This window comes from Anas platyrhynchos, chromosome 19 (assembly GCF_047663525.1).
Source record: "Anas platyrhynchos isolate ZD024472 breed Pekin duck chromosome 19, IASCAAS_PekinDuck_T2T, whole genome shotgun sequence".
Taxonomy (NCBI): domain Eukaryota; kingdom Metazoa; phylum Chordata; class Aves; order Anseriformes; family Anatidae; genus Anas; species Anas platyrhynchos.
The window spans coordinates 6,981,284-6,994,101 of record NC_092605.1 but is presented as its reverse complement, the minus strand read 5'-3'; the positions used below and the strand labels follow the sequence as shown (position 1 = coordinate 6,994,101).

General features: G+C 38.1%; 1 protein-coding gene and 1 non-coding gene across 8 annotated transcripts in view; both read right to left on the bottom strand.

Moving 5' to 3' along the window:
• B3GNTL1 (UDP-GlcNAc:betaGal beta-1,3-N-acetylglucosaminyltransferase like 1) overlaps positions 1 to 12,818 on the bottom strand; it is a 128,305-nt gene that overhangs the window by 73,264 nt on the left and 42,223 nt on the right. The window lies entirely within an intron of this gene.
• Positions 507 to 578, bottom strand: TRNAE-CUC (transfer RNA glutamic acid (anticodon CUC)). Its single transcript has one exon. It is a non-coding gene; the product is annotated as a tRNA-Glu (tRNA).

Sequence of the window (12,818 nt, the reverse complement as noted above, 5' to 3'; positions counted from 1 at the left end):
TGTTCCAGGCTCTTCATTAGCTTTGAAGCCCTTCTCTGGACACGCTTCCAGGGCCTCCATGTCCTTCTTGTAGTGAGGGGCCCAAACCTGAACACAGCACTCAAGGTGCGGCCTCACCAGAGCAGAGTACAGGGGGACAATCACCTCCCTGGTCCTGCTGGCTACACTACTCCTGATACAGGCCAAGACGTCATTGGCCTTCTTGGCCACCTGGGCACACTGCCTGGTCATGTTCAGGCAAGCATCAATTAACACCCCCAGATCCTTCGCCTCTGCACAACTTTCCAGTCATTCTGCCCCAAGCCTGTAATGCTGCATGGGGTTGTTGTGGCCGAAGTGCAGGACCCAGCACTGAGCCATGTTGTTGAACCTCATCCTACTGGCCTATTCCCATCGACCCATCCTGTCCAGGGCCTTCCTACCCCCCAGCAGATTGACACTTCCCTCAAACTTGGTGTTATCTGCATACTTACTGAGGGTGCACCCAATCCCCTCAAAATGACTACTTCCCTGACCGGGAATCGAACCCGGGCCGCGGCGGTGAGAGCGCCGAATCCTGACCACTAGACCACCAGGGACCTGTTCTGAAGGATTTTACCCCAAACTTGGGAGAGCCGCACACGACACACACACAGTGCAAACTGCAACTCACCCATAACCTACCCCTGGGAAGAGGCAGAAAAATACAAGTGTTCTTATTTTGCCATTATTGCTTACAGATAATAGAGCTGACAAAAAAAGCCCAGTTATAAAAAGGGAGAAAAGCATTTGCCTGTGGTTGCTTCATCTTCTTGCACTCTGCCTCTCACTCTCACACCCAATTCTTCTGGAAATACACATTGTGCTGCTTTATAAACATCGTTTTCATTTCCTTTTCAGGGAGTTGTCTATTAACAGTCATTATTATAGTGCCCTAACTATGTCAATGCCACATAAAAGTTCCAGCCTTCTATCCAAACATCCCTCAGCTTCTCTCTCAAAGGCTTATAAGGAAACAGAAGGAAACACAATGTAAAAGCACTGGAGCATATGTCTATACACCTCCACCACCAAAACAGAAAAACCAGTGACCCAGAAATACCCTGAACTGTGGATGGATCTCTAAAGACCACAAGCAATCAACAGAATGCATCTTGACTCTCTACAAATCATTATTTTTTAAAAAACTTTTTCTTCTTAAATAGAAGTAATTGTAACCTCTCAAAGCATGTGATGACGTCTGTGATGAGAAGGCTAGAAGTAAAATCAAGGTGCCCCAGAGTCTGTGGAAATATAGACATAGACTTAAATGAAAGCAGAACACTACCCCAAGAGAAAAAAAAAAACATTGGCTTAAGTACATTTTTCATTGAGAAACCTTCTAAAAGCTCTGGTAAGTGTGGCGTCCAACTGAGTGTAGCAGAACATGTCTTTTTCTCCAAACTATAGCATAGTGTGTTTTTGTCACAGGCAGACAGATACAAATATAAGGAATTCCTAACAGCAGCAGCTAATGGCATCACTTGGCCTTCCTAGCAGAAGTAACTTTTTTTTTTTTCTATTCTCTGCTATATGTTGAATTTGTTGAACTCTTACTAATTTATTAGTTATACAGCATGCACTTACTTGCAACACAACCTCAAGGACTCTGTTTTTCTCTGTCTGCTTAGACAATACTGTACTTTTCGGTAGTTTTTTACGACCTCACCACATTAAACAAGTCAAAAAGTAATGCTTTGATTATTTTATAGCATACCACCAGGGAAACCTGCTGTCAATATCGTGACCACCTTAAACTGTGGAATGTCTTCTCTGAAAGTCTCTCAACTAACTGACAGAACTGTTACATCTGTGTAGCATTATGCATTTTCTCTGATTTTGATAGACAAAAAGATCTGCGTTATAGCCAGTCCTGTACTGAATCTGAAAGATGCAAGAAAGCATGTTTCTTTTCAAATATTTACCTTAAAGATGCTCCAGCTTGTTTAAATTAAGACTAAATTAGCAAGCAGTAAGACAGCATTTCCTAAAACATCTAACATATGAAATACAACCGAATTGCTAACACTGCCTTGTCAGCAAAGAACATGTCAAATAAAAGCTAAAACTATTGGCTTCTAGCAAGAAATTAAGCAGCATAATAATCTTAAGTGTCTTGTGTAATTATACCACATATTGAAATGCATGTTTTAAAACACAAACAAAAAACCTAATTCTTTCACGACATCAGTCAGACTGATCCTGCAATGAGGACAAAGACAACGCTAATTTGTAACTTCAAGGAAGAAAAGCCTAGGAAGTAGGCAAAACCATGAATATTTATCTTTATATGTTTGCATTCATTAAAAATGCCATCACAACTCACAAAGCTTTGGTTCAGATTCAGAAAAAAAATCCTCTGTGCAAAGTCAGTAAGAAGTTAATAACAGCGTTGCATATACTGAATTCTAAGCCGCCTTCATCCATGAACTGCTATAGTGACAGTAAGTCAGTGTGTCTTTCATATATCCGTCCCTTTGATCCAAACATGTAAGAGGCTCATGCCCAAACACACTCACTGAATCTTCATGCTTCAGTTCACAAAGGACACAACAGCAGTTTCAGTGTCAGCCTTGTTAAGCAAGAGTAGGAAGGTAACAGAAAATATAGAAATAGTCACACAGTTTGTTATTTTGTTTCAATAATAGTGGGCATTTTTGATCAATGAATTTAGACCATCACGTGCCATTTTTGGCAACTCAGTTTTGAAGATAGACAAGCCAGTACTGTTAATATTGCCTTCTCATCTGTCTTTCATACAAATTACTTTTCTTGATCTCCCTTCTCTCACTTAAGATTCTTTCCTCCCATAGCTCTCAAGACAAGGTTCAAAATTACAGTCCCCAGCAAGATTCTCAACCCTTTCCTTTCCAACAATGCTCTGAAAAGAACTCATGCACAGCATTTCTTAGCCCATTCGTGGCATCTAGTAGTCTTGCTGTCCAGTGGACATAGCAAACCATTCTATTAAATTGTGATACGCTCTGAGGGATTCACAGCAAGCATCTAGGAAGGCTCTGTGTGTCTATGGAGAGCACTTGTGAATTAGATTTGAAACAACACACTGAGTTGGGCAAAAAGATTGCTGGACCTTGCAACTGCATAAAAAAGCTGTCAGGGGGAGAGAGGGAAAGCCATTCATGTCTGCTGAGAAAGGTACAAGTATTTAGATTTAAAACTCTTCTGTTCTGACTGAAAACAATCAAAAGCTGAGGAAAAGGAGACATTTTATTGTCTAATTCTATTCCAAATTATGCCTTAATTGATGGAGCACAGCATTCTGGCAGGGAGGATGATTGACGCAGATGTGAACTGGCCAAACCCAGTGGATACAAAGAAATCTTCCGCTAGAGGAGGAAAAACCACAGACAAAACTGACTGCAAATCTTAGAGAAAGAGGCAGCAGCAGAGGCCTTGATACCAAGAAAATGAAGGCCACTGGCAGGAGATCCCTGCGCATCACAGGTCTAAGAGCAGCAGCGACACAGTGCCTGCTAAAGCAATGCACTTTACTTAAGCTGTTTGTAGGTGTGAAGGTCAGCTACTTAACGTCAGGTGACACTAACAAGGACAAAACAGGATCCTACAATAAAACTGACAGTTTGTTTTTACTGACTTGTAAAGAGACCTCATCTGAAGGGCTTAATGAGGGACTGACAGCAGAAAGAATTATTTACTAACCTAAGGATAAGTAGCTAAACAAATGCAATTAGGAGCGGAGGGAAAGGGTTACAAAAATCAGTTTCATGCTAAGGCAAACAAACAAAATCTTTTTTTTCAGTTCAGGCTTAAAGGTTCTCACTTCTTCCACAACAGAACACAGATGATTCACAGCTGTTTGGCATCTGGTGCGCTTCTACCTAGTAAATGCATTCTCTTTTTGTCATTCGATATTTCCAAACACATGAACTGGCGCACTCACATCCAGTCCACTGGAGCACGAGGATCCTACGTGGTTTTGAGTGTTCCTCATATGTTTCTGACAGTGAAAATCAAGAACTAGAGATCTACAGGCATGGTAATAAATAAATAAATAAATAAATAAATAAATAAATAAATAAATAAATAAATAGCTGTTTCTGCTTAGCAATGCCTAAGAAAATACATTTTCACTTAGTACCACTAATCAATTTGTGAACCTTTCAATTCAAAGATTTTTATGATAGACATTGTTAGTAACTAAAAACATTACATGCTACTGGAAAGGCAGCAAAGTGTTGGTGCTTCTGATTTATGATGAGAGAAGTCTCATGTTTACTGGGTGACTCAGGAAACTTAGCTGCAGTATTTTGCAAATGCAAGATGCAAACTATTGGTTATTTTGTTTTGAAAAGCAGAAGCTTTTGACCATATGAAACCAATTTTAAGTATGCCACAAATTCAAAATAAAAACTACATTTATGTATTACTTTTGGCATCAAATTATTATATAGTTTCACATGAAAAAATATCTCAGCTGAAACAGCTGTGCAAAGTACTCAAGCTAGCTTGCTTTCTTCCTCATTGATAAACCTCTAGTTTACTTGGAAAATCACATTTTTTCCAGATCTCAGTTTGGTAGGCTTATTTGGCAGTCCTTCATCTTTCACAGGCACATTCTCTCTATCATTTTCTAGCAGACACGTACGTACAAATTTCCATTAAAATTTACATGTCTCCAGTTAAAAGATCAGATTCAGAAGCTTCAAACCTACATAAGCAGAAAGAACAAGGGCAAAGTGCAAGTAGCAGTGCTTGAGATAAATTACAAAAATAAGGCTTAAAAGTGACATTTACCAATTTTCTAAAGTTAAAAAAAATAATCAGGTTTTCACAATGCTACAAGCATAGCTATCAGGATGTATTTGAAATTAATATGTGCTAGGCCTGCAAGAGTGCTCAAAAAACATTATAATGCTGCATTTAGCATACATGTTTGTTAATAAATGAATGAACAAGAATGAATAAAAAGGAAACAAAATGAATGAAAGTAAGTTTCTAGTCAAAATGTATGAAATCATGTTTTATATTTGTGTATATATATATATAAATACATAAAATCATGTTGTATATTTGCATATGTATGTAAAAACACTATACTGACCCGGCATAAGATTTGCACACAAAGACTATCTCTGGACACATATGTATGCAACCCGGATCTCTCCTCATTTGTACTTTCCTGACAATCAATAGCTCTGAAATAAAAGTGTTTAATTCTATATAGTAGAAATACACATTGGCCCATCATAGCACATAAGGCAATTCCATGGCCTATTCATGATTATGGCTAAGGCACAGCATCTTTGCTTTTAGCAGAAGTGGAAGCATTTTTTCAGCATTGTTAGAATGATTCCCTCACCCTCCTCCTGCCACAAAGGTCTGCACTAACATTACTGAAGTAGTTCATGCCTTTCAGAGGAAAGCTGCAATAATGACTGCATATTCTTCATTTTCAGACTTGCCTGTACAACTCATAAAACTCAGATTCTGATAAAATTACATTGCTCTGTTTCTCAAAGAACTGCATACCTCTAACACTATCTTGTTAACATTCTTATTTTCTCAGATGATTATTAGGGGACAAGTGGCGTAACTCCTTGATGAAAATACCTCAAATTCAGACAGACACAATGAAAATACATTCTAGAGGACAATTATGGAAAATGATCCTGAGTAAGGCAGACAACCTACTTTTGTTTCCCAATTGTTCACACACAATAACTCATAGTTAGTGAAGCAAACCTTGAGTTTTCACATAGGCAATGTATAAACATCTTTTTTGTCTTAAGAAGAGGTTTGACAAAAGTTACAAAAGTCAAAAACTTATTTTTATTATCTCTACAATCAGACAGTAAACAAACTAAGAACCATTCTGTTTGCTGCTGTTGGTGACAGGTAACATTTCTACAATCACCCTTCAAGTCACCAGTAAAAAATTAACTAAATATCTCAAGCAAATAATGAATGGAAATTCAAACACCTTCAGAATATGTGAATCAGTACCAGAAATATGCAGCAGTTTTAGAAATAATAATAATTTCCCTGTAAAATTTATTATTTGTGTTTAGAAAGCTCTCTCAAAAGGTGAAAACTGAGAAAAGACGGAACTTCAGGCTGTTTATCAGAAGTTCTACGAACAAGTCCCACTGTCACAAAGCCTGAATATCAGTCTGCCTTCCACAAAATAACTATTTAGCTTGTCATTTTGTCTGTAACTTCAGGCTTCGGACTTGACCAAATATACTACCCTGAGTCGATATTACCCTCCTTCCCCAACTAAATACACACAGCCCAAAAACAGAACCACCCCCCAAATACAACTTTTTTCTCTTCCTACAATCTTCAAACATAGTCAATTAAATCAATAACCATCAGTCCTAGTACCTTGACAGTCCTACTATTTAAGTTCTAGAAAGTGTAACCAATCACCACTATATACAAGCAAAATTTTGGGGGCAATCTTCATTTTAAAACTTCTCCACTGGCAAAAATAAAAGCTAAGTAACTTTTAAATGTTTACCTTCCTCCAGGATTTTAATATCCTTAATTGTATCACCAAAATATGTGATTCAATACTGTCATTTAGTTTACCAACTGTAACCTATTCTGAGATATAGGAAAAAAAAAAGGTGTATAATTTCCTATCCAAAATCACAAACTGTGTAATTCAAAGAAAGCTCATCCCAGCTAAACAGTGACACTCAAATGTGTGGGTTAAGTGGAAGTCCAAAAATTGCTGTCAATTAAAAACAAAACAAAACAAAAAAACAGTAGCCTAAATTGAAAGACCTTGGTCTCTATTTTTAAACTCTCCTGGTCTTAGCAGAAAAACAAAAAATAATCTCATTCAACTTCTCCTATTAATACTCCCCCCAAAGCAACTACTGCCTGTCAATGTAATATCTTATATGGCATAGTCTAGAAATTAATCTAGAGAAAGTAGATGACACTGTGATCTCATAATGTATGCTGTAGTGAGAAAAGCAACAGCTATTGTCCTCAACAAGTTTCTAACTAAATACTGCCTTCACTTCCATGCTCACCAGAGCACTTACCTTTTGGGTATTATACTACGCAATTTGATCTAACATTTGGCGATCTATACCTTATCCATATGAAACAATGCACAGTTAATTTGCAGGTGAATACCTCAGCATGACAAATTCTAAATATGTAGACTGGTATAGATTTGTGTTTATACAGTGGAGTTATGGGAAACTCACTCCTAATACAGAAGCGTTCTGCCTTCAGAGGGCCAGGAATGGCACTGCCCTGTCCCACATGGACCAACAAGCTCTCCCAGCACCGATGAGCTCCTCCGGCACTGGTGCGTGGTCCAGCTGCAGCCATATGGCTGCACGGTGCTTCCGTTCATGCAGCAGGTGTACCTGCCTCTGTCAGCCTGCAGATTTTTATGTTTCAGCATTGCTTATTCTTAACAAGCCCTATAACAACAGCAGTTTGCCATTCAGACTCAGGCTATACTATCATTTTCCTTCAAAGAACGTTGACTTGCACACTACGTATAGCTGCTTGCACCTGGAATCCTGCTATAAAAAGGAGACTTGGGACTTCACCTACCTGCAATACAGAACTTGAAACTAAAGCATTAGAGAAAACACGCTTGCTACTGAGGCATGTAATTTCTTCCTTCCTCTTCATTCTAAAATTACTCGTGTTGCATAGTTGATGAAAAAAGCCCAAGCAACCCAGGATTTGAGTCACATAGAACATGGTAGATCCTTATCAGAGGTGCTCTTCTTGCTAAACATGGAAAAATGTGCTGTGCTCTGTAGGACAGAGAATAGATAATTTCTTACAGTTATCCAGAATGTTTCTGAATAACAAACTGTATTTACTATAGATCTTGTTTCAGCTATTTAAAAAGTTTTTCTGTGTTGTTTTTGTTAGTTTTTGATGTTCTATTTGTATCCAGAAGCATCCTCTACTGCAAAAATGGCAAGGTGACAGACCCGATTATTAGAACTTGACATCAACATTCCCACATTTCCTGGCAAAGGCTTTATTATAAAAGCCACAAAAGAGTGAATTTTAAATATGACAGGACACCAGAAAATTGTTTCCATTTCCAGTTGTCTGTCTGAGCCTGAATAACCACCACGTCCACAAAGTTATCTCCTTCCATCCCTAAGCTCATTGCCCTCATCCCTCTACCCAAAAGGGTAAGGGGTGCTTCCTCCATCTCTCCCTGTACTTGTTAAACCTGAAGATCAAAATGGTTTATTTGCAGAAGAATTAATTAATTTTTCCCCATTGACACATGCTTATTTATACAGCTCTACCAACAAAGAGGAAAATGAGAATTCATTGGACATAGCATCTACATTATCATTACTTCAACAAACCCATTCTGTTTGAGACAAAATGAGCTACAGTTAAAATTCTTTTAATTACTGGGAAATTCCTGTTTATATTAGCATGCCAAACAGTGCCATCAGCAGAGGAGGTGCCCTGGGCCACCTGCAGCCCCAACAATTTTAAAGAAAATTGCCCTGAAAGCAAAATGATATTAATTCATCACTATTCATCTGCAGGAACTAGCTACCACTTAAGTTAATCAATAAAAATACATTAAAATTTTGGGAGGCTGTGCTTTAACTATGGTTCAAGCTCAAACAATTAAGATGTGAAACATGCCACTGGTGATTACTGCAGTAAAAGAAAGGGTCAGCTGTTCTGCACTTTCTGAGAGAAAGAGGCAAGCATCTCACAGAAAACCATAAAATCCATAACAAGTTTTCAACGTGCAATTTTATATCAATAGACCTCACAAAACTGAATGCTGAGCCCTCTACTGCCATTATTCTTTCAGCAGAGAGGCCGAGGAAAGGCCTCACAAAAGTGACTTTGTATAATTTAACTGGGCTAGAGCCCACAAAAACTGCTATCGCTGACGCCCAGCGTGCTGACAGGAAATAGTTGCTGTCTTAAGCCTTGATCTACCCACGTGAAATGGAGCTTGCTGGCTGACCACAGACCGGCCTCTGTTCTCTTTGTAATCGTCAACATCTGCTCTGCAGATCTATGAATAATTTTATGACACACAAAAAATTGCTCTCCTACTGACTCCAAAGGCTTTGTTGTTGTTGTTGTTGTTATTTTTTAAACATATGTGTAATCGGACACTGAGATGAAGAGAGAGCCTGTTCTGTTCGCAGGTTAAGAGTTACATTCTTCTGAAAGATGCCATTGAAACACGACTCAGAGTAAGTAGGGAATGCTAACATTGCTGCCTGTTGGCTTTTAAAATCATGTGGCCAGATAAACGTTGGCAGTTGAGATCATACATCATGGTCAAATACTGCACAAAGTGGAGCAGCAGCCCACTGCAGTGGGCTCCACAATTGCTGCCTCCAGGAGAAGCAGCTGTGATTTCTCTGCCTACCTGATCAATTTGTGCCAAGTACAACAAACTCAATGTGTCACTGCCGTAGAATTGAGGATTTAGATGTACCAGTGAGGATGTTCAACACAATTTGAGTTTTAGTTAAAACATTTGAGAACAGCTTAACAGCACTGTCACTTGAGAACTTATTTTTCTTCCTCTTTCAAGCAAGCCATCGGGGGGTTCTAAGAACATCGAGTGTTTGAATCTGTTTCTATTCTGGTTTCATTCCATAATCACAGGTTTTTATTTATTTATTTAAGAAAAGTGCCAGTAGGAAAGATATGGAAAAGGCCCAGGTAAAAAGGAAGAGAATAGTGAGATGTGCTTTCTTGACTGACTCCTATGCACAACATAGGTAGACTATTGGCTGCGTATGGGACAAAACAAAATAGAAATCCCTTCTCCTTTAGTTTAAATACCCAGAAAACACACAGAAGGAAAAGAAAGATGAGAAGTATAAAGCTAAATATGGTCCTTGTAGAGTCTTGCTTGAAGCACACACTGTATTCAGGTCCACTCTAATGAATTCTTTACCACCCTTTCTTGTTCCCTATTATAATAGGGCTGAGAATCTGCCTGCAACTTCCAGGACATAAGTGCTGTGACAGTAAGATCATTTCTTGCTAGCTTGGGTTCAGTGTTGCCTTTCTGGCCTGGCAGAACGCTAAATGAAGTGTGTCAACGTGTACGAGCACATGTTAGTTTAGCACTGCTCAGCATGGATCTGTCCACTACACGGGAAGACTTGTAGAGTCTGGTTCCTCTCAGAAGCATTAAATTCTGTTTAAATGCAGTTACCAACTCGATGACCAATTCACCTTTTTTTCCCTGAGACTCTGACATACCTATGGAAACTCAATAAACGGAGTGATTCATGGATACTGTACTATTTGCTCCTGAATGTGAATAAGATTATTAAATCTGCAACTTTCTTGCATGGGTGGATATATTTGTAATTCATAATAAATAAATGATAAAGTTATTTGCTTCTTGGAAAATGAATGGGTAATCAAGCACGTAGTGAATTTGTAACTCTTTTGTACAGCATCCGAGAAAAACAAAATCCTTTGAGGGAAGAGCTGAAACTGAGAATGAAGTGGGAGAGTGGAAGCTGCTGGATGCTGTCACAGCCACAACAACCAATTACAAAAGCCTGCAGTGGAAAACAGTGAACAGCTTCAGAACACACAAAACAAAACAGAAGATGAGACCTGGTCAAACAGCCCAGAAGTCTCCCAAAATTACAGAAACTCAGCTGTTTGTGGCAAATCAAAGTCTGGAATGTATGTAAATTTCAATTAAGGCCTTTAAAAAGTCAGCTTTTAAATTAAATAAGATATTCCCCACTGCTCACCTTCATGAAGGCAGAACAATAATGGGTACTGCTATTACATGATAACAGCAATAATTCAGACACTATTCTGCCAGCTTTTAACATAGAACAAGGAGATGGCTTTTGCCCTAGAAATTTTACTGTTTTGTTACACAAGGTGCTTAAGAAGGACAGGGAATGACAGAGGGAGAAAATAAAGAACATGAACACGAGATAAGACAAAAAAAGGAAAAGAGGCACACCATGCAAATCTAGTATAGAAGGCTGTTTGCACTAAGTGGCTGCAGAAGGAGCTTTAGTAACACGTTGCAGTGTTAAATAAGGGTATCCACATTAAGAGTCACTCTGCTCTGTTTAGGACTTAAATTCCCAGAAATCACTTTTTTGTCTTATATAATTACACAGTAAGATACAAACTAGATATGGAGATTTAAAAAAAAAATACATTAGAACAACAATTTAAAGCTCTTGCACTATAGCATCAATCCAACAGGCTACATGAGGCAGAAATACATTCACATAACAAATAGCTATGCTACAGTGACTTCTTCTTGTACTTATTTTAGTATAATTGTATCAGTGCAACTCTCTACTAGAGACTGGGTTGCATTTGCATATGGGTACTATTTCATATGGGTCCTAGGCAATCAAGATGTAATTATGAGCTATGCTGATGCAAATTGCTTTTATATAAGTGAACCCACCTAACAGTTTTTAGTAGTATATTCTGGTATCAAATCCCTAGTTAGATAGATCTAACATTAAAATCTCTAAAAGCTAACAAGTTTACGAAGCTAAATGCGTAGACAGCACACTTACTTTGTCCTTAGTGGTAGAATAAACTCTCCAAAATGATAACGACTAAAAAAAATACTTTAAGTAAAATTTCCATCATCGTTATTTAAACAGCAAGGGCTTGTCTTAATTTGACTCCAACCGTGTGTAAAATTATCATAATCCTGAGATGTATATTCATCACTACATTTATTTCATTCTGACATTATTAGAGTACATGTATGCAAAGAATTACCCCAAATAAATATAGTCCTCCTGGAATGTTAAGGAATTATACTCCTGAAAATAATAATTCCTTTTATTGTACAAACTTTCTGAACACCTATCCTTTATGTTGGCAGATATATATAATACGTATTCTGAAAGAATTCAACAATAGGCTCAAGAGCATAAAGGCATGGACAATATTGGAAAAAAATCTTCAAATTCATCTAATTAAAAAAGTCTGGCAACATTTTGCTTTTTCTAATTTGGTAGCTCTGAAAATCACTATAATTTGCATTACTCCGAAATCACAGCTTATTTAGCAACAGCATTGGATTTCCTAATTTCATTAAGGTATGATGCATTTAACGTGAAAGGTATAAATCTGCCAGGCATACGTTTTTCCTCTACTGCCTCTTTCTGTGCTGTAAGAAGAGTCATTGCGAGTGATGCAAAAGGTTAAATCCACCCACATCATAGAAACCAACACATCCAGAGAGGTGGCAAAGGACCAACAGTTACACTAGAAGCCAGATGCAAGACCGTTTCCTTCCTTGTTATACACCCCATGCACTGCAACCGCTCAGATTTCCGTTTGGGCCAGCGCTTGACTATCCTTCTGCTAACCACAAAGCACATGCCTGCTCCACCTCCTTTACATGTGATCATTCTAGTTCTCAAAATGTGAGCTGCATACACAACTCTCCTACATCTTGAGGAACTAGATATATGCTAATCATCCCTAAGATCATGTAATTGGCACAAATGAATAGACGAGTATCTATTCTGTATGACAAAGGACATATTGTTCGGTTATGGCTGATCTAAGCTAACACCCTGAAAAGCTGCCTATTATTTTTTTTATTTGAATAACTTCAACCTCAAGAACTTCTAATCACAGCCCATTTGGCCAAGGCTGTACAAACAAAATAAAAATCCCTTGTCCCAGTCAAGGGTCATGCTTGTGCTAACAAAAAAAAAAGTACAAAAATTGAAAAGATCATTAAATCTGGATCCTTACACTCAAAAGCTGTTAGACTAGAAGAAAATATGCTTTCTTAGTGACACAGGAAGATA